General features: G+C 40.0%; 1 long non-coding RNA gene across 4 annotated transcripts; it reads right to left on the bottom strand.

Annotated features, from left to right (window-relative positions):
- Window positions 1-805: 805 nt before the first annotated feature.
- Window positions 806-15,965, bottom strand: LOC127363013 (uncharacterized). 4 transcript variants are annotated; one of them, XR_007884646.1, is made up of 4 exons: window positions 15,848-15,965; window positions 13,072-15,288; window positions 6,631-12,970; window positions 806-5,974 (listed from the first exon to the last, which is right to left on the bottom strand). It is a non-coding gene; the product is annotated as an uncharacterized LOC127363013 (long non-coding RNA). The 4 variants fall into 4 exon arrangements; XR_007884643.1 differs by lacking the exon at window positions 6,631-12,970; XR_007884644.1 differs by lacking the exon at window positions 806-5,974 and having other exon boundaries at window positions 5,992-12,970.
- Between the last annotated feature and the right edge of the window lie 7,261 nt (window positions 15,966-23,226).

Raw genomic sequence — 23,226 nt, 5'->3', positions numbered from 1 at the left:
ACACGGCAGCACACAACAGCACAGGTCTGCTGAGGCAACTATACGACTTAAAAAGAGCCCTGCTCTTTGGGTGACAACCTTGTTTTCATGCTGCTAGTGCATTCACGACAATGTGGAATTAGGATGCATCCCACAGACAAGCCAGAAGGATAAACAAGAGCAAAAACCCTCAGAGGAACTAAAGAGAACAACAGCACTTAAGTTGAATCCAGCAGAAGTGTGAATACACAATTAGACTAGATTTTAGCTTTAATTTAGTTATTCCAACTCATTTCAAAGATCCTCCCTGAATAAGAAAACATACATTTGGAGGATGGTCGCTCAGCTATGTTGTCAGCTGAAAGGACTTTAGGCTCCCTGATGTGATTGGAAACTGTGTGAATGGAAACTGGAAATATGATCTTCCAACCAGCACAATATATGCAATCTGTGACAAACATGTAAGTGTTGATAATAATATATGTGCATCTAAATTAAGGATTCAAACCCCTAATATGTTGGTAATTTAGTTCAGTGTACAAAAACAATATGCAAAACACACCAGCCAGTGTACAGTTTCCTCAAATGGCACTTAATTTGACGCTTCAGATGCTGTTTCAAGTCAGATGTTGGCGGGTTTGTAATCCAGTTATTGTGAACACATCCCATGTTTGACTTCTAATCTAATAAAATCTAATGTCATTGGTTTAAAATATCATCAAACCAAAGCATTGGGCCATAGCTATTGAACAGTTACAGTTACAGATTTTACCAAAACTAATTTCAAAGGTGTAATATTTTTCTATTCATACAAAAAACAGTGACATTCTTTGAAAGTGGTGTTTTTTCATTTTATTGGCATTACTATAACTATACATTATAAACATCACATGAAAGATCTCACAGCATTTATTCGAACGTAACAAACTGCTTCTTCATCAGCTTCATCAGAAATGGACATAGGTTCATGTTCTAGAGGACATTGTCTTTCCTTTGCTAAAATAGCTTTATCAAACATTATTGGTGGGGCAGTCATCCTCCCATTTCAAATACAAATACAATTTACTTGATTAGTACTGGAGCAGCTATAAATCAGCATGTGACTCAAAACTTTGGTTAAAAGATCATTTCTCAGGCCTGGCAGTTACCTGGATCATTGGTCCTGCCTGTTTAGAAAATCATTTGCAGCTAAAAGTAAGGTGAAATGAAAAAGAAATCAGAAAATACTGTAAAACAGCGATCTGCTTTGCCAAACTTTGTGTAAAACTGTGCAGCAACAATTCAGCCTTCCCATGCAAATTAGACTCATTTTTGCCTAAATCTGTAACTCAATATTCTTCAGCTGTGTTGCTCTGAAATAACATTAAAATATCTCAGGGATCCTTTTGTCCACATTATTTTCTTTAGTCCCACACAGATAGTCTGTGCCGCGTGTGTCTTCTCACGCTCAAAATCAATTCAGCGCATGGCACACATCATGAAAAAACATGAGAATTCATCTTTGCTTTGGCTGAACATAACACGGTTGCTGGCTGGCTCCAACTCAGGATGAGCATTTGCCTGTCTTTGAACATAGTTTCCCTGTTTTCAGTGTTTTGTGTTAACAACCCATGCCTGGGGCAGTGGTTAGGGGTTCGAGGTGTACTCTGATGCACCTGTTTTCCCTCTGGCATTCAATGGCATGTTAACCTATTTATCTTGTAAAATGGTGAAACAAAATACCATAAACAGGCATCAAATCAATCATAAACAATCTCAAAAGCTGTTATTTGAAACATTTGAGTGTGTGTATAAGTGTGTGTGTGTGTGTGTGTGTGTATAAGAGGATGTGGTTGAATGTCGGTTCGGACAGCAGATGGCCAGGACTCGCCCTCCAGGCTCTCACCTCTCACCGGTCAGCTTGGCAGTGAGTCATGTTAAAACTGGTCTGCACTGAACCTTGAACTGCATGCAGAATAAAAAATAACATATAATGTATCCCAGCCCTAGACTTAGTCATAACTGCCTAACAACTGTTAGATAGTTTTAAATATATATTAACATTTTTAAATATTTTTAGCCCTGGTACCACTGTCGAGTAAGGCACCCTTTAGACAATGGTTAATAAATGATTTGCTAATGCTTTATAGATCAATTAGAACCCTTCGTTAGGAACCATAGCTGTTTATTCTCTCTATTTAGTAATAATACGGTTATAGATGTTGGAAATGACTTAACAAACACTAATTTCTAATTTTCTAATAAGCCATAGAGCATTAGCAAATGATAGTAAAGGATCTGTTAACCATTAACCAACCAATTAAAACATTAGTTAATAGATAAACACCAGCCAAAGGGCAACCTAAAACTTGTTCTTATGAATTACTTCATTAACTGATCTGTAAAACATTAGTAAGTATTCATAAACCATTAGAAAAGCCATTAGTAACAGCTTATAAACCCTTTAAAAAGAGGGCTTTATTAGAAAGCAGTACCATAAAACCTTTAAACCTTTGCCAGTATGTAAGTAAACCTGAGCTAAACTTAAAGCTGAAAGCTTATTCAGTTGTTTGTTTGTTTGCCAACATTAAGTGAAGCAGTAATATCTCCAGTACTTTCAAAGTATATTCAAATGTTCTTCTGCACAGCTGTCACAGTCTTACAGCAGATGTCTTGCAAACCAAAGGTAGCTCACACTGTGCTTTGGTGCACACTTAAAATGGATTTAGCTCAACAAACTCCACTCTACTGTTATTAGATGTGACAGGAAGTAAATGTGCAAGTCACATTGATCTCAGTATGCTGACGGTGATGTGTGTTGAAAGATAGTGTAAAATTAAAATCATGAAGAGACATGCAAGTAGCTACTGTGTGTGTGTGTGTGTGTGTGTGTGTGTGTGTGTGTGTGTGTGTGTGTGTGTGTGTGTGTGTGTGTGTGTGTGTGTGTGTATTTCTTTGTTATCTTTGTGAGGACCAAATTGGGTTTTGAGAGTGAGAAGGCTTTTGGGATATTTTGGCAGGTTCCCACTCATTGCTAAGATCTCAAAACATGGCAATGCTATTCCAAGGGAGCAGGAAGTAGCAGCGGTCAGATGATCACACGGGTTGTAGATAAGACAGTGTTTTTGCCAGATTAGCTACCACTTGAGTAACCTTGTGTGTATCTTGCTGTGTTGGAGATATTTTTAGCAATGCCTCAGCATCCCCAGATCTCAGCAACTACATTGGTGAGTACAATGTTAACATAATCAATAGAATTGATGCCCTGAGCTTAGAAAATAAATAAAATAAAGGTGTGATGAGCCTCGGCTTTCCTTTAAGATCCAGAATTCAGGTTCAGGTTACGTAAATTGTTTAAATGATTAAGCACATTGTGTTTAAAGTGAGGGAGGGAGGGGCTATTGCTAGTACTTAATAAGGGTCCTCCAGTAAAGAAGTACAAATGTGTGTGATATTCTAATTATTCTTAGTAAAAGCTAATTATTGTTCATCTAGCATTCATTCTAGACATGACCATAGAAATACTTATCTGAACCTTCTACCCTTTATAAAAATAGACTGTGGCCACCAAAACCATACACGTTGAGTTTCAACCCAAACATTTTTCAATGCAGTGACTTTTAGATTTGTCACCTACCCAGACACTCAATGATAAACTGATACCAAAACCTATGAGCATACATACACAATGTAACAAGGGACCTTTTATGCAATGATTATCAAAATCTTGACACTTACTCTCACAAGCCAACATGTAAAGTATAAGTAGGGCAGTGAGCAGCCAGAGTTTTTGGGATTCTCCTCGTTGTGTCTTTCCTTAAACATCTGACTGATGGTGTATGAAATGAAGTCTGTTCTGGCTCACAGGCGTGTGTGTGTGTGTGTGTGTGTGTGTGTGTGTGTGTGTGTGTGTGTGTGTGTGTGTATAAAAGTATTGTGCTAGGACAGCAGAGACTTATGTGCGTCCTCTCAGTACTATGTCTTCTCTGGCGTTAACTTGTTGGTGGAGAAGAGAATGACGAGGATGAAGTGCAGATTCAGGCCAGTCCTCTCTGCTTGCATGTCAACTGCATTTAGGTTTTCTTCTCCATTAGAGGCACAGTGCGTCAACCTAAAATCATATCCATAGTGACATGCAGCTCCAGCTGAAATGCTGCAGCCCAATCCCAAGGAGTTTTTTGTGTCTTCACAAAGTTTGAGACAGATGGTGAGGTCTTGTGCAGAGGTTTTATGTCCTCTTTTTTCTGACAGTCCACACTGATTCAACCTGATTCTCTTGTTACGTTCCTTTGTGCTGCGCTGCAGTTGAACACTGTTTTGATTTATGTGACACTGTCTCATACTAACACTTTGCCCTCTCCGATGCTGCTCCATGCCTGGCTTACTGATCCCATCACAGACACATGACACCAGAAAATATACCATTATTCTGTGGTACTGACCTTCCACAGAGGGATCTTCGATGATGTGCAGAGCTCCTGCACAGACTGAGACATCGTTACCATCTAGTTCCATGTCTGGGTGTTTTCAACATCAATAAACATATAGAAGAAACAGAATTACTGTAAAAATGGCAGCCTTTACGCCAGGTATTTTGGTCTAAGCGTGATAAAGATTATAGTAATACAAGTAAACACCTCATCATGCATATATGTGAAAGAGCACTGTATCTACAAAAACACTAACTGTAGGACACAAATCAATACAAAAAAAGATATATTTTGTAAAATGTATTTCTATTATAAATAAGTCTGTGAACAAATCTCTTTTTCCTAATCTCTGGGTATTGCTGCTTTTGCCTTTAAATTCTCTCATCGCCTTCTGTTCACCATGTTTGCTTTATTTTAAGATCATTAGGCACAGAAACTCATCAAGAATATCATCTCACATCAGCTATGAACCAGGGTATGCTTTGTTTAGTATGTACAGGTGTGGCTGAAGAACACGATGCATTCACTGACACACCTGGCTGTTAGCTACAGGTGCTGTTAGGTTAGGTTATCTCATAACTGATACTGTGTTCAGGCACATATATCAGGTGGAGGTGTATATATAGACGAAGACAAGCAGCAGGAGGTTGAGCACAATACCAATGACTCCTAGCACAGCCAGGAACCTCTCCTCCGGTGTGCTCAGGTGTGGACACGTTAGGTCCATGTAAAACTTTTTCAGTGACTCTACTAACTACGGAAATGATTATCTGTATTTATGTCTCAATGTTCTATTCAAGTAGGTTTAAAGGTGCTCAGGAGTGTTCCTCCTGGTTTGTTAAACCATTTTGGCAGATTTTAACTGGCAGTGATAAAACCTTAAACCCCACAGAGGAGCTTGATTGCGGAAAGACGGAAACCGAACACTGTTACGTGTCATGTGACAAAGTGGAAGATGCAGCACAGTCAAATATGGCCATCATCAGATCAAAGACACTCAACTCTCGCTGTCTAAGCAGTCACAGAAATGCAGGATCAATATGAACACACAGATGTCATTATCAGACTGTCACAGTCACTGTCAGCAGTCATTTGACATGTGGATGTGTGAAATTGTCTTGAAAAATGGGAAGATACAGTTTAAAAGTAGCTGTAGCTGGCAGCAGTCTTTAGCTAACAGATCCAAGCTGTGTTTGGGGATAAGAAGTGCTGCAGGTGTAGGCAAATATGGCTACTATCCAGCTGAACTCGCTGCCAATGATCCTCACATCTTCCTGCTTACTCTGAATAATCTTCTCAGTATATAAATACTTAAAGAGCAGGGTGGCAGCGTGGAGAAAAGTTGGGGACAGCGCCAATGTCTCTCGCTGAAGTCTTGCAGAAAACCTCAAGTGACGGAGGTGTAAATGTAGACAAATATGACCACTAAAAGATTGAGGATGGTTCCGATGATGCCCAGCACGGCTAAAATTCGCTCCTCGCGGTCGTTCCCAGAGTCTTCCTCTCTGGCGTGAGCGCTGCAGACATAGCGGCCGCCGGGGACCATGGTTACCATCACAGAACCCCACCACCACAGGGCGCGACGCCTGGAAATGGGGACAGGGAGGACAAAGTTGAAATTAAAGAGAGGAGAGAGGCAAATGGAAATAAGAGGGAGAAGAGAAAGAAATTGGTTAATTACTTTTGACACAAAGTAACTCATTCCCAAACACACACACACACACACACACACACACACACACACACACACACACACACACACACACACACACACACACATTTTTAGTTGCAAATGTTTTTCTGCATGCATTTGAGCCCTGGATATTAATCACAGCAGTGTAAAAAAGTTAAAAGTCAGTGGAGAATGAAATTAGATTTTGTCATAGTTACTCTTCCTTTTCCTTCATAGGACTTGTACTTCTTGGCCCTCGCCCCTTTTTTCTCCTTCTTTCTTCCACTTCTCATCTCGTATGGTGTGCAGGCCTTGCTCACATATACACTCCTCTAATATTTCTCCCACCATCCTCTTATGTAGTACATGTAGTATGTAACATATAATCTAGTAAGAGATAAAGTAATAGAGGTAAATATAAACCAAAGAGTTAAATAGGAAATTTAAGAGAGGAAGGAAAATTTAATGAGAAGACTGGAGATAGTTGATGGAAGAAAACATGGAGAAGGAAGAGACGAAAGATTTCTTAACTATTATAAATTTGATAAAATCCCTTTGTTTGATCAGTACCATACAGACATCAATCCAAACTGGTGTTAGGATTCCTTTGTAGTCCTGAGTCCCCTCTCTTCCTGTTCATCTTTTTTGTTTCCTCCTCTGTCATTAGGCATTAGCGTTGATGTGAGATCGATGGTGTCCGTTAAAAATTAATGAGGTCTGATACTGATGAGGGAATTATCTGCAGTCCTTTGAGACAGTTTCAAAGCACAGAGAGAAAGATAGGTTAGGACGAGGACAGCGAGCGTGTGTGTATTTATATCTCTGTGTGTGCAGTAAAATGAGAATGGCTCCTGGGCTTCTACACAGGATGTGAGATTTCCACTACACTGAACTGGTCCAATGGTCAGTTACGTCAGCTAATTCTGATAATACACAAAACAATACAGACAGTTATAAAAGCGTTGTTTTATGATGTATTGTTGTAGACAATCTCAGCCTCTCCCTGATCACAACTTGATGACACCACTCCCCTAGATAACTTTGCTGCGCACATACTGTAGATGTAAACAAAAAAAGTTAGTAAAGTAGTAAAGAAAGGAACTTTCTCTCCTCCTGTTTCCTCTTCTTTTATGTTTGCTTTACTCTGCTCTCCACTTGTTGTTCCGTCTTTTCATTTTGTTGGTGCGCTGGGTAAACATTTCCACATCCAGCAGCTGTTCTGGCAGCCCAGGGGTATGTGTGTGTGTGTGTGTGTGTGTGTGTGTGTAGAGTAAGGACAGGGACATAGCATTATCTTTTGATGCAGCTTAGCCATTCAACAGTGTAATGTGATTATTTCCAACCCAATTAGAGAGAATGCATGGCACACCTCAAAACTCAGGGCCATAAAGCACAAAGATAAGAGCGGGAAAGAAATGGGAAAATGGCAAAAAAAAATGGGACTGACTATAACAGTCAGTGTTTAATACAGCATTAAGAACTGTAAAAGTTTGCATGAGACAATGTCTCCCCATCCTCTTTCTTATCTCTTCCCTGAACTTCTGATTGAAATTAGACAGTGACCCGAGAGGATAGTTTTTTTCTTTTTAATGTTCAGTGTCTGCATGTGTGTCGAATTGTGCGACTTCCTCCAGGCATTCACAGCATTTAGATTTAAATATGTTTGTCGAAGTTTATGTGTACGCTGTGAATGTGTGAATGTGTATCCAAACAAAGAGGGAGAGTGAGTCAGTGCTTGGCTCACAGCCGCTTTCTACAAACAAAGGACAAGCATGATTTATCACACATTCTGAACATAAACATGCTGCATATTTGCAAATACACAGTATTATGCCGTATTGTAAAACTGCAGCCTTCCAACACATTCCAAGCACACACTCTCTCTCTTCCACTCGTTCTTTCCCCCCCTTCAAGAACACACAATCTTAATGAACCGCAGCAGCTCAAGCATTTAGTCATTCCAATTAATATTTGAATACATCTATTGAATTACAACCATTCAAACCACCACAGCAGAAGAAATCAGAGGAGATTGTCTTGCAATAATTTATGATGTTAATGATAAAAATCCACATAAAACAATAAAATATAATTCAATATTAAATCGTAAAGGTTTTTTCCCCCCATGAATTGAGTACTGTGACAGGTGCAAGCAATTAGTGGCATTGTTTTTGAAATAAATCATGTTTGTCTATTTTAATCTGAGGGATTAGTTAAAAAGTTCCCCCTGCAGTATAAGGGATTAAACGTGTAATTAAAGTCATAACGTAATCATGATTGGAAGCTGCTCACTGCAAAAGCTGCACATGCCAAATATTATACTAAACTTGATTCGGAACGAGAAACAGTGAGGACACTGTGCTGTGCAGCACAATACAGAGTAGCACTGGGGAATTCACCAAAGGCTTCCCCGCTGAATGAGCAATGCAAGGCAGTCTGCCCCATGAAACTCATGCATAATATTCATCATAATTGGTGCAGATAGCTGCCCTGCTTATTTCCCTGTCAAATTAATTTATGTAGGGTGTGATATAAATTCCCTACGGATGGTCCATCTGCAGCACAGTCTGCAGTGCATTACTGTGGGAGGTTGAGTCTGGTTACATTCACTACCAAGGTAATCTCATCTAGAATGGAAATAGACTGCATATTTTACTGTACAGCAAATAACACAAGGGAAAAAATATTTCCTTAGTCTCCAATTAAGTAAAATAATATCTTTGGTATGGGTGTATTAGCAGACCTGGAATAAACAGCAACCATTAATCTGTGCAGACATAACTAAGAGGTTTTAATGTTCTTGAAGGACTATTTTGCCATGTATTGTAGGTAGAGCTTCCTCTGAGGGTGGGGGTAATGCTCTCAACAAGCTTCATTAAAAAAAAATAATTGTAGGTTATATTGGAAAGATTTCAACAGGTGGTTTGATTTTATCTGGCAAGGTCTCACCACTAGGGGTTTGAATTGCATTATTACTTGAAGAAAATGATTTTTTTCCCAGCAGTATTGCAAAGATTGGACATTACGATCCTTTACAGATAATGTGGGGATTGGTAAAATGGTGGGGTTGCAGATTTGTCGAGGGATTGATAAAATAGTTTTGCCTGCAGCCATCATATACATATCTTAATTACTGCTTCAGTAAGATTCCAAACCTCCATATTTTTGAGATTACTGGAGATAGATGATGGACAAAAAGAAAGGAAGAGAAGAAAGATTGGAAAATTAAGAGTATGTGTGTGTGTGTGTGTGTGTGTGTGTGCGTGTGTGTGTGTGTGTGAGACTATCTTGAGACAGTCCCACATAGACACGTTTCATCTCATGTGTACTGTAATTCGCGCTTCTAATCGGCATACCTTCTTCATTCATTTTGTAATAGAGGATTATATTTACATTTATTATGGATATGCTCTCATCTGTACAATATTTCTACATCTTCACGCCACCGCACCCTCGCTGACTTCATCTCATTAACAAGAGTGCATATACAGTATAAACAGTATATATCCACTTGTGTGAACCTTGTTTACCCACTACTGCAGTGATGCAGTACTGAATGTCCTCAGAAGTTTTTATTTGAATTGACTCCAGTGCTATTAATGAGCCACACTACTTCTACTTTTACACTACCACTAATTTCACTCTAATATCACAAAATAGTCTTCATACAGTAATGTATGTGCCCACCGACCCAGGTCAGCAACATGTCCGCAGGTGGTATTTGATCCATAATTTAGCATTATTGTGGAATGATTAAACATGGAATAAAGATCAGATCCTTCAAACATGGTAAATTATGTTGTTACGTCTAGATGGGAAAATAGTGAGTCACACTGGATTGACTCAGTTCTTTCAAAGCAATCATAGCAGGGTTGATGGTAGTTTTGATAACAGCAAATTCCATTCTTCCCCTCAGAAAGACGTTTGGATGGAAATTAATTTCATTTCATTTCTCGCAGTCACCAGCGCACCACCTGTGCCACATGGCCGGCAGCTGTTAGGCATCATTGAGCCTTCAAAAATAGAATGTTTGGATTTTTTATTGCTCATTACCATCACGTCCTTTTAGTGACGTGATAAACTGTAATCTGTCAACATTTGCAGTATCTGAACATCTCCACTAGTTTGACTCACTGTCACTGTGTTGATGTGAATACAGTTACAGAGTATAAAACCCATGGTGTCTATAAAGTGGCCTCAAAATGATGTAAAATAATATATTTTAGAAACGTATCTTGATTGTTGTTGTATCATTACAAAAACATCTGGTCTGCAGCCTATCATGAGCATAATTACCATCGTACAACTCTTATTAACACATCGACCAATCATAACCAATCAAACGTTCCCACTTATTCCTTGATCACAGAACAGAATATGTTTGGTATTTTCTTTTAGTTCGAAATAAATATCTTTAATATTTAAAACAGAAATATACATATAACCACTGTTTACCTACCAACACAATACATGCTACCCATTCATCGCCTTTATATTGTTCGATTTTAGCTGCAAAGAGAAAGTAACACTTTATAATAATGGTACAAATCACAAAATACACTTGAATAATTCATGCATGACTCATGATGATTTAAAGCATGAATTAATGCAGGCTGCATCATGAATTCATGTTGCTCACTTATAACAAATGATTAATTCACTTTGACTTGTGTGATTAGTTTAACTGCCTCAGAGACATTCTTCAGAGTGGATTTTTCACCAAACTCTGCTGTTTATTTTATGTCTTCAGGATTCCCTACAAGCTCTTATCTTCCCAGCCTGCCATTTATTGCAGATCAGTCTGTCCTGGGGTGTCCTGAGGGCATTGGGGGTTTGAGATGCTGACCACAATCATAATCGAGGTTTTGAGTCCAGCTGGAGAACTCTATTACTCTATTGTGTCTCATTCCCCGTCTCTCTCCCCTCAGTTCCTTCAAAAAATACCTTAAAATACAAATACAAATAAAGGTAACCTCACATCTCCATGTGTCTCATCCTTATTAGGCCGTATGATTATTTAATCAGGGAAATAATCACCAGCTGCCATTGAGACTAGATAATGTGAGGGTAACCCCTGAGTTTTCTGGTGCTGATGAATTGAGAATCTAACGTCAAGAGAACTGTTACTTCCGAATGCCAGATAGATTTTTACTTTATCTCATTGTATACTCTTACCTCTTTAACCCTAATCCCACTCCTAGGTATTTCATTATTGGTAAGCAAGACAAAATACGAAATAATGTCAAATACAATATAAACAAATTGAGTTCTCTGTGGTGCACCAGGTCTACCAGGTAATGATCTAGGGAGGAATAGCAGGTATTGATTGGAGTCATTGATTGGTAGTGTTATTGACTCCACAGAAAGTCCCAATCACTGATCTTACAGCTTTTGTGTTTTCCACAATACAGGCTCTGTGTGCAATATTTGCAGAGATCAGTGAAACACACATTTAAAAGCACATAAAGGGAGTGTGTGTGGGCCATGGCTAAACTGTAAAGACCAGCTGCTTGTTGTCATAAGATATCTTAACACATGGTAAGCTGATTTTGAAGTCACGTTATAAAGGATACAGATAAAAACACACACGCTTTACATACATCCACAAAGTCTCTTGTTTCTGTCTCACACACTCAGAAACACACACACACACACACACACACACACACACACACACACACACACACACACACACACACACACACACACAGCCGATGCAGTGATGGTGTGGGAACCAGATCCGTATGACACTAGAACGTTCCACAGCCTCATTACAAGCTCAACTGGCCAGCGCTGCTAGAATACGAGGCCGGCGGCCATGAAGCGACTGTCACTTCTCCTCAGCCACAGCCCTGCTTCTTCCACGTTTGTGCATGTGTGTTTCTATAGTGTGCATGTGTGTGTGTGTGTGTGTGTGTGTGTGTGTATGTGTGTGTGTGTGTGTGGATACATTTTCTTGTGTGTGAGGAGAGAGAAAGGCAGAATGAGTATGTTTTACTGTAAGACAGAGTGACTCCATATATGTGCTGTATTCATGACAGCAAGAGAAGGGAGCATTGGTTTGTCCATACTTTTGATAAGATAATCAGAGTAATTTAACATTAACATTTTTAACACTAAATTGTTTTAGGTATGCGCTCAATAAACTAGATCTGTCTATGAAGTTTTGAGAAGCTGTAAATCTCTTCCAAAACAACAAGAGAAGTAACGGCACTGCCCTGCAGCGTGTGATGCATTAGCAGCTATGATATCAAATACATCTCTCACACAACCACAGGCATCAAGCACATTTCACCTCACAGCAAATCCACAAGTAAAAGCCTTTTTTCCTATCATCCAGAAGCAATAATGAGTGTATTAATGGGACAGGGTGCCATATATTATCTCCAGTTTCAGCTTCAGACTTGACATCTCATGGAATGGAGTCTTTTCTAGTTTTTGGTGTTGGTAGAAAGTTAATGTTCACAAATAGAAATTGGCCATAATGTTAACAAGCTACATACAATAGTGATGTTAATCAGCAGTGTGTGTGTTGTCTGGTCATTAAATCCTCTGACATGATTTAACAACCATCGGTTGTCGTATACTGAGAGATACATACCTTGTTATTGATCACTGGTGGCTGCGTGCGGGGCTATAACACATTTGTCTACATTGCTGTAACATCCTCTGAAATTAATACTGTGGGCATCCTGTATGGTTAAACATGGTGTTGGTGTTGGTTCTGTTGACATTCAGTTGCCAGGCATGTCATGTGACCCACTGGACACTGTATCATGTGACCTACAATAAATTGTGTGAATCAGTAGATTGAAACATAATGTGACCATAATGTGTCCACTGCATCCAATAATGTGATCTTCATACTCCTGGAGTCTGAGTTGCTCTGTCACCTTTGACCTTGGCCAACCTGAGGGAATGTAATACTTATTGGTGGATATACAGTGTACATGCACTCACACATATAGACAGACACTGACCATGAAAGTGCATATAGAGACCTGTACTCACCACACATTGCACCAGGGGGGCAGCCAAAAACTCCTTTCTTTCCTTTCTTTATCCAAGCATGTTGTCAGTTTTTTCTTCTCCTCTGTCCTGCTGGTTTCTTTCTTCTTCTCCTCCTCCCCCTCCCTGTCCCCCCTCTCACCACTGCTGTTCAGGTCCAGCTCTGTCGCTGGTGGGGAGAATCCAGGCGACACTCACACACACACAAACACACACTCACACAGCTCCCGGCGATGCTTTGAAAATTCACTCAGACACAGCTGGTGTGACACACACACACACACACACACCTCTACACCCACACCCACACAATCATACGCACACAGGCAGTTGAGCTCCTCGACAGTTCTTGCAGCCACACACACACACATAAGCATGCAGCTGGTCTGTCCGCGGCTGAATGGAGACGGTGGCGTTCCGCGTTATTGTCCTGATGTTTTGAGGAATCTGTGATTCAGGTCGAACTGAAGGAAGTCTCTATCTTAAATCCTTGATGGCATTAAGTTGGAGAATCACCCATAATGGCTTATTTAGTCATGGAGACAAAAGGAAGTATACATCCTGCTTCCAATTAAAGGATCCTTCGTGTTTTCCACACTTGTATTTCCTCAAGCCATTACAGCAACTGGCCAAATCTTTGTAATAAGGCCATTTCCAGAGATAGTTGGAACAGCTCCTATCAGTCCAGGATAAAAATAAAAACAAAAAACATTTATGAATGCTACAGCAGTGTTTGGCTTTTCTCTTCTGGCAGTGATGTACCCCAGGGTGCCTGTCAAAGCAGGTACAGCGTGTCAATCCAAAATAGAAATCTGTATTCATCAGCCGGGGCTGATTCTTGTTCTCGCAGAAAGAAGGTCTCAGTGATCTCTCAAATGTTAATTCCCTCCTTCCCTGCTGTTCCCAAACAACATAAAGATCCAGTTGTTTCTGTAGTCGTTCCACTCTCTCCCAAGAAACTGCACAGCTGGACAAACACAAACATCCAGAACTTGACCACGCTCGGCTGTCATTTGACACACTTAACAGCTTGTCTCAGAAATCCCACGGAATAAAAAAAAAAACTGCTTTGTTTCTTCCTTCTGTTTCCCTCTCTGTGGTGCAAGGAGTGAGCTCTTTCCAGAGTGGCCTGTCAGCATCAATATTTAACAGGAACTTCTTGCTGTGTTTCTGTCACAGTTAAAGTTTCCATGTCCCTGTCGTTGTGCATTGGATGACATTTTCTCTGGTCTGCAGTGCGCGTCTCTCTTACTCTCCTTTTAGCGCTCTGCTAGGATGTTAAATGTTTCTTTGATCTGGCCTGATTTGTTCCTCACCTTTATGTTCTGTTCAGTTTTTCCACCATTTCCTCTCCTTTCTATGGTTATCCTTCTTGAAGCTTGTCCTCCCATATGCAAACCTCAGTCATGTTCCCACCCTGAGGCAAGACACAGTCACTCAGGACTTTCTCCCCTGTAGCTGCTCAAGTAGTTTTTCATTAAGTTTGTCCTTCGCTGTTTCCCTGTCCACTGTCCCCCCCTGCAGCAAACCTTCATTCAACCTTCCCTCAACACTTTTCAGTCATACCAAACCTTCCACTTTCTAAACCTCTTCTTGCCTTCCTCTCCCTCTAGCGAACTGATTCACGTGGCCTATTTCTCACTCACTGCCTGCCAATGTGGCTACTTCTGTCTTCATCCTGTCCTTCCTCTGTCTAATGACTCCTCAATTCTGCTCAAGTCCTCTCTATTCTTTCCCTATATCTCTCTCATTGTTCCTCCAACTCCCTCTACCTCTCCTCTTGCATGCAGAATACCCAGTATTCTAGCTGCTGTGCTCTGACTCATACTGCTCTCTCCTCCCTTTTCCTTCCAGAAGCCTGCAAATGTTCCTCAGTTTTTTTTGTCTCCTCTCTCTCCAGCAGTGTGCCAGGATCCGTTCAGCATTTCTCTTAGTTCCAGGCACCAAAATGACGCCTCTGCATCCTGCTGAGACAGATGGAGAAACAGCCTGTGGATATACAGTCACAGAGACACAAAAGGGAATGAGAGAGACACCAACAGAGTCAGGAGTCTGCCTTTAAATACTTGTCTGCTAATAATCTCTATTACAGGTGGTTTCTTCTCTCCTCCTCTGTCAGGAGTGTCTACCCACTTGCTGTGTTCAGTGATGCAAGTTTGCTCCTTTTTTCCCTCTCTTTACCCCCTTCTGCTGCTTCTTTGAGTACATGTCTGTCACAGTCTGGAGAAAGGAAAGACAAAGAAAAGCTAAAGCAGAAGTAAATTCTTACTGAAAACAGCACAACAGATACTCTCTGAGGGGGACAAAGAGGGATTGAGTAGAAAGATACGTGGAGATGAATAAAAAAAGAGAGATGCCCTCAGGATCTGTAAAAGTGACAGCAGAGAAGATTTGGAGGGAGCCAGAGGAGGCAGGAAAGAGGATGAGGACGATGAAGAAGAAGATGGGGGAGGCTGTGGAGAGAAGCTTGTGTGTGGGTGGAATGGAGGGATGATTGTAAGATTGATATGGGATGAAGCGAGAGGAGGAGCTTGCCAGATAAGGGAAAAGAAGGAAAGAATGGATGGATGGAAGGTAAGATAGGGATGGAGGACAAGAAAGATATATGGACATTTATGGATTTATGGATGGATGGCTCTTCTATGACAACCAGGAAATCTGTGATGCAGCTGTCATGGAAGAAAAGGCCTCTCCCAGTCTCTAATTAGTCAAGGCAATTAGTATTCAAAATATATCAATATAATTCATTCATAATTAGTTTATAGCTGTTTGATTTTACCTGCATGGGAATCCTGTTGTGCACTGCTCCCCTGCTCTCTTTTAATTTCTACCTCTCACATCGATTCTCTCCATCCTTCTGTCTGCTCCTGCAGCCTCAGTCTGTGCTATCACTAAAATGCAGCATCCCTCATCCCTCCCTCCTCCCTCTCCTCCTCCTCTCTGTCTCTCACAGTGTTTCCCTCACCCCCCCTCTCCGCTCCCGTTCTCTCTATATTTGTCCTTCTCTGCCTCTGTCTCCTACTCTCTCCCTCCATTTCCTCTCCTCTTTCTTCTTTTTTACCCCCCCACCCCACCCCACCCTCTGTCTCTGCTTCCCCCCATATTCCATCACCACCTCTCCACCTTCCCCCCCCCCGCCCCTCTCTCTCTCTCTCTTTCGCTTGCTTTTTTCACCCTTCCCTCACTTAGCGAAGCTTCTGGAACACAGTGGACGGGCTCTGGAAGTGGAAAGCTCTCAGGACATGTCAACACCATTCATAACCCCTGCTACATGAATAATACACACACAATACATTCATGGTTTTTTTTCATATGCATGCACATGTGGAAAACACACACCCTCTACGTCTCCCTCTCGCTCCTTCTGGCTGGCAAAAACAAAAACACATCTTGCTGAAAAATGAGTGTACAACAAGGTTTTTGTTATGCATGCATAACCTGAGCAACAGTCACACACTAAAATTCAACACACTAAAGGCATCAATAACGAAAGCATTCTTTCTGCAGTGTGAGACCACAGCTGCAAATCAATTAAAGATTGAACAGAGAATATATGTAGTGCATGTTCATGGGAGTGCAGCCACACAAAAACCTATGCAAACACACACACATAGTGTACATGCAGGGTAAAGTATGCTCTCATTTGAAATGGAAATTCAATTTGACAAACAGCGACCGAGTCATTGAACAAATAAATGAAACATTAGCACCACTAGGTTGACGAGGGAAAGAAAGAGAGCGATAGAAGAACAGAAGGAGAGGAAGTGTGTTTCAGTATGCTCATATTGTATGTCTGGACATTTGTGCATACATGTGCAAACTATGACATATCTCATTGTCCTCTCTCTCTCTGTGTGTGTGTGTGTGTGTGTGTGTGTGTGTGTGTGTGTAGCTGGTTGGAGCTGTCCTTTTGGCCTCTAGCATCACCCAGTGCCACCATCTGTGCTGCCAGCCAGATGGGAAGGGTGTGTGTCTGCACAAATGTTTTTGTGTGCGAATGAGTGTGAGAGTGTGTGGGAGGAAACATTTATTTGGATAAACTGATTAAAGATCATCATAAGTCATGCTAGAAATTATATTTCTTACATTTGAATGTCTAGACTCATCCTGGTCACAGGATAAACCTTACAGTCCTGAATTAGTGTAATTTCCAAACAGTCCACCTGTCTCTGTCTTGCTGTTTCACATTTATTTTTGATGTCATTTTTTAAAAAGTCAGTATTTTCATTTTTTTAATTGAATTTTGCATTTTGGCTCAAATTTGTAATAAGCTACACAGATTTACAGGAGAGGACCCTTTTTTGTTTTTGTAGACTTTGTTTCTGTATGTTTGTCTTTCTTTTCAGTCTACAGTCAGCCCATGTAACCAAAAATGAGAGCATTAATAGAGGCCAGGCAGAGACTCAAGGTTGCACATTTTGGGCTCAGAAGAATTAATCTTTCTCTTGACAACACCAGTCCAAGATTCAATCCTCATTTGGGTCTCTAAATTTAGCAAATGTACTGTAGTCTAGTGAAGATTCATCCAAATAACCCTGCCAGTGTCTGATGTTTCATGCATCTTCTACCATGAATATGATTCATTATTCAGCATATGCAATATGAAGCAACCATGGACTGCATAAAATATGGACATAGTCCCCAGACTTCACCCAAAGGTTGCTGAAAAAGCGTTGACAAGCTCAGTGTGGTTAGCTCGGGCCATCGCCATCTTGGCAGTGCCTGACTTAACTGGCCCCCAGCTTATCCAAAAATGGGAAAAGAAATGGAGCGTAGGTGGAGCAGAGGCAACCAAGTGAATGCCTGGTTGCTGAAACCAGCCACCCACATGTGACAATTTGTCAGAGAGCTTAGACCTGAGGCTTGAGATTGTTGGAATGAGGAACCCACCTTGTCTCCCCCTGCAGAGGATCTATGAATTGAGCAAGTAAGCAAAGGCCATATATTCAGAGCTCCATCTTGTGACACATGGAACAGAAACCCTGATATTGGCCGTATCTTGCACTGCTGCCTTTTTCCATATGGAAGCACACTTTGCTGCTGCACTTCGGTAGACTTTCCAGGATGGCCCTTTTGATGCTGCTTCATCCACCTCATTGGTGGTCAGGTTGAGTGTGTGTGCTGCACGTCTTTTATGAGGGGGATGGAAAAAATGTTCCTCATCTCCATCCATGTCCAGAACTGTGTCCATATCCAAGAACCTCACTCCATCATCCAGCTAATCTGGTGCTGCCTCCTCAGATGTTTCAAAGTCTTCACAAAGTCACTCCCGTTGTCCGTAACTATGGTCATTGCTTTGTGTTGAATTTTGTACTAAGAATATTGAAAGTATGGCGTCCCTTCACTCATGCACAGGCAAATGCTGCAGTGTCCTCCTGAATCCAGTGGCGTGTCACACGAAATACTGTTTTGTGCAGTCTGCTGTTGGGCACACATTTCTTCCATGGCAGCAAATTCTGTGTCAGTTTTACACTGAGTATAAGTAGTAGTAGTAGTAGGCTAATTTAGGAGTAGTTGTGTTGACTGGTTAGTTATCTAGCTCTTACTCTTAGAGTAGAGTCCTTGGATGATGACAACTTTTTATACTAGAAGGCATAACTTGCCCAGAGCAAGTTAATTTGGTATTGTTCCCTTTTTCTGCTTCAAAACCAAAATAACCACGATGATACTGAATCTGAAGCAACTGTATCGTTAGCTAAACGTTAACCGTTCAATTTCACTCGATACCAGCCGTGATGGTGTGTGCTGTGAAGTAATGTTGTAATTTTACTGTATCTGTAATCTGATGACATCTTTTTTTATGTAACTGTAACAGAATACAGTTCCTTTTTTGGTATCCTAATAACATAATGCCGTTACATGTAATCCATTACTCCACAAGCCTGCCTGTGACGAGAACCACCACCTGTCACTCAAAGCCGGCTGGTCCTTAATTATGCATAACTTTTAAATTCTAATATAATCTAATCTAATATAACCTCTCATGTTACAGTGTGTAAAACCCACACACAATTTAAGACTTGACATGATTTAGAAGCATTGGTTTAAAACCACTGGTGAGCAGATCATTTCAAAGTATTCTTTATTTAAAGTAACTCTACTAGAGTCGTTCATGAGTCGCAATGTAATACGGCTGAATAGGCTTATCACTCTTGTTTATTGAGTGTACAGTTTTAACATTTGTACAGTTCTGTCAGGAACATTTACATCACGCATTGCTGACCCTTTGACTGTGACAAAGTTGGCAGTGAAGACATAAACACGAAGAGGGCCATATCCCGGCAATGCTTTCTCCAGTCATTCAAACATGCTCAGTGGCTAGACAACTCCACATTGCCCCTGGAAATGTTGCCTGCTGTAAGCACTTCTTTTTCTTTTTTTTTTTTTTTTTTTTTTTACACAAAAATACCCTGGGAAGAGAGAAGAGTGAGAATAGCAGCTGCACTGTAGCACTGGAAATACCTTTTAGACAGACTTTTAGATAGACCACTATTGATTCTGTACAAGATGTAAGCTGACTGTCAAGAAGATTAGACTTGACAGATAAATAAACTGACATGGCAATGCCCACTCAATCTCCACCACACCTCCCTTACAGTGAAAGCTCTCTAGTCTCTCTAGTCCGTGTTGCAACATTCATCCATTTAGGGACTGAATGCCGAATGCATTTCAGAGCCAAATACATCAGATCAAGTCAACTTTACTTTTCATTTTAAAGGCTCCTCCAAATGCGAAAGTAGAATCATTTTATGTTAGTAGCTATCAGGCTTGAAACTTTCAACCAGAGTTGAAAGCGAAGCCTTCTTTAAAAGACTTTTACTCTTTAACCACAATCTTTGTGTCAAAAAGTGTTTTTGTTGCCTAACCATAACCGTTGCCGTGTGCATACATTATAGAAATGTTGTTAATGAGCAATGGTGATAGGGTTTCAATATGGTACTGACTTTGCTAAAAAGAGTAATATAATGACGATTAAAAGTTTTAAAAAAACAGACAGTATATAAAAAATAATCCAACTTCTGAATTTTATCTAAGTGGAGATGTTCTAAAGTAGGCAGTGGGTTTAAATACAAATAACATGATATAGTGATGTGATGAGAATGTTATTATTTGTCCCCAGATTTTATGATGAAGTTGTGTTTATAGGCATAAATGTCCCCACATGTCAGGTAGTGATAAGAAGCCTTGTGCACAAATGTATGCACAGTACATATTTAATTGGGTTGGGATTGGGTACAGAAGAGCATAATTGAAGCAGTGGTTAATCCTACTAAATACTTGTAGAAACTCTAGTCTATTTTATGTGATGTGAATTTCATGTGTTACTTGGAGAGAGAGGCAGAGACACATGGAGGAAAATACTGACACATGCATATCTGGCAGCAGATAGATGCATACACAGAGGCAGGAAAGCAGCAGGAACATACATTGTTTTGCTCATTGCAAAGTTTGCTGCGTCATTACCCTGATCAGCCCTTAGCTGTTCTCTTTTCTTTCTTCTTTCTTCCACATTTCCCTTCTCTCTTTGTTCTTCCTCCTTTCATAAACCCAAACCTGCTCTTGTCACTACTTTAAACAGAACAGAGTAACACAAGGAGAAGAGAGATGGAGAGAGTGATTAAGACAGAAATAAAGAGACATTGTGAGAGGGAGAGTTAAATTAGGAACAGAAGACAAGACACCGGGGGGAAGTATATGTGCGTGTGTGCTCATGCATGCAGACCATGTGTGTATGTGCATCTTTACAAAACCCTTGTGAAACCTCAGGCTACTTAATTCAGTTTTTCTGGTTCAGTCCTCCCCCTCTCGTCTCACTCTTACTTCTGTTCTGTTTTAGGATCTGTTGGGATGCAATGAACTCGTACAATGAGCAGAAACCATGTGCAGTATATATCAGATTACTTTTATAAAAGAAAACATTTGCAAAACTGAACCATTTTTAATCAGGTATTCACAGATATGAAACAAAGAGGTAAGTACACGCAACAAACCCAGGACAGTAAACAATTTATGTGGTTTATGGTTTCACTGTAAACATGTTTTTTGGTCGAAAATATAAAAAAGGGTACATTACACAGAGACAACAATTATAATTCCACTTTTTTGTTTCATAGTCTAGAATGTAGTTCAATCCTTATTCTTTATTATATCTTTATTCTATCTTTAATCTTTATTCCAGTAGCAGAAGCGTTTTACTGTAGATCAATAGGACATCCTATTCATTCCTTTTGACTCTGATCCAGTTCAGAGATATTCATCGTCTTAATCAGACATAGATCCATTAGAAATAATTACTGTCACAGTTAACAGTCTGCTGGCAAAGATTACCGTCACCACTGTCATTTACTGCTCCCTCTCTGCTCTCTTTTTTATATATCAGTGTCTGTCTCTTTATTTGTCTTCTTAATATACGTAAAATACCGCAGTTCTGACAGAAATGCACAAACTCAAGCTATCCTAAGTCTAAGCTGTAATGAGAGGGTCCTGCTCACACACATACATGCAGACACTTAGAGTCTAAAGCTCATTTGCAGGAGATCAGTATAACAAAAGGATCACCATCATAATAGCAAAAACATGCTATACATGTGCATTTCCAAAATTTCAAAATGTATGTGCACATTTATATAACTCAATGTATATAAACAGATGTACATTTGTTTTGTTTCACCATAAATCTGGGTCAACAGCAGACCACTACTGTAAAAATCCAGCATAATAAACTGCACAGGGTTATGGCTCTCCCTTGCGTTGATGTTTGGGAGTGCAGGATGTAACGAAGCCTGTGTTTTTTTTTCTTTCTTTCAGTGTATTTTAGTCACAGATCTTCGAGTAGTGCTCATTTTAGCTTCTGAGATTTACCACTGATAACACGTTGATCTTTGTCATTGAAAAATAGCTTAAATTACATGTACATGCCTGTTGAAATTGCATTGCTGTTGTAAAGAAAAAAGCACCAAAAGCTGATGACTTAAAAACTTTCCACCTTCTGAACAGAAAATAATTTAAAAAATCAAATGCAAATGATAAGATCAATGAAAATACTGTAGCATGCGCTCATTGATTGAAATCTAAGAAAAAACAGAAAAAGAACAATTTCAACTCCTAGCTGCTGTTTAAATTCTCCATACAGCTCTTACGCTCCTTCATTTGTTGTTTGGCTGTGAACAACAAAGATGATATAACATGATGATATAAGAATTTATAGAAATTCCTGTTTGCAGTTTTCAGAAATATTAAGCTTAACATTGAAGTGGCCTTCCAGTGAGATGATTAGCAGCAGTGGCCCCAAGCTAATTTGAGTCGGAGAACCGTGTTTAATACAGGAAGTGGCCAATCACACTGTACCATGTGTCTTTCCCTCTGTGTTCCAAATATTGTCTGATCACCCATTATATATTTTCCACTTTGTGTCTGTTTGGTCTGTATCTTCAGGAAACAGGTCTATTATTTAGATTGTAAACTCTTCATGAAGTCATGATGTTGCTCTGTCTGGTCCAGTAGGTGGCACCATGCACCTTCCATGCTTGTTTGTAATAAATAAAGAAGAACACTATGTGAAGTTGCCAGAGCCTGAGTTAGGTTTGTTTACTTCTTTTAAGGGCCCTTTTGTTGGAGTAAATTAAAAGCTCTTTCTGAAAACCTACGGTGATCATCGGCTGGCATCACGGTGAGCTTTCTTCATCAGTACTCGAGACATTGATAACAAAGATAAGTACATTGATAACAAAGATAATAACTAAGTTTATTGACAATAGACAGAAAGAACCATTGTGTTGATTTACAGTGATGACAGTTGTACTCTCACAGACCTGAAGACAGGAAGAGGACTGTTTTATAAGCTGAATAGGACAAATTAGCGTACAGAGGAGTTAATAAAGGTTGAGGACAATATGAGTTTTATTGATAAATGCATATTTTAAAGTTCTGTTACACTGATATTTACTGTGTGATGGCAATGCTCTGAGGCTGTGAAATAAGGTCTAATAAGGTGATATTATGTGTCTTATTTGGTTATGGACCTAGTGGCATTGAAAGATGTTATTTTATAACAAAAATCATGCTAATTATAGAGTAAATTGTGCAAACTGATAAAGTCATTGTCTCACCAGTCATATTAAGGGTTTCACGTCTTCCATTGGTGATACAAAGTTGACA

This window comes from Dicentrarchus labrax, unplaced genomic scaffold (assembly GCF_905237075.1).
Source record: "Dicentrarchus labrax unplaced genomic scaffold, dlabrax2021, whole genome shotgun sequence".
In the NCBI taxonomy this organism is placed as follows: Eukaryota; Metazoa; Chordata; class Actinopteri; family Moronidae; genus Dicentrarchus; species Dicentrarchus labrax.
Note: the sequence above shows the minus strand (reverse complement) of the source record. Positions and strands in the feature narration are given on the sequence as shown.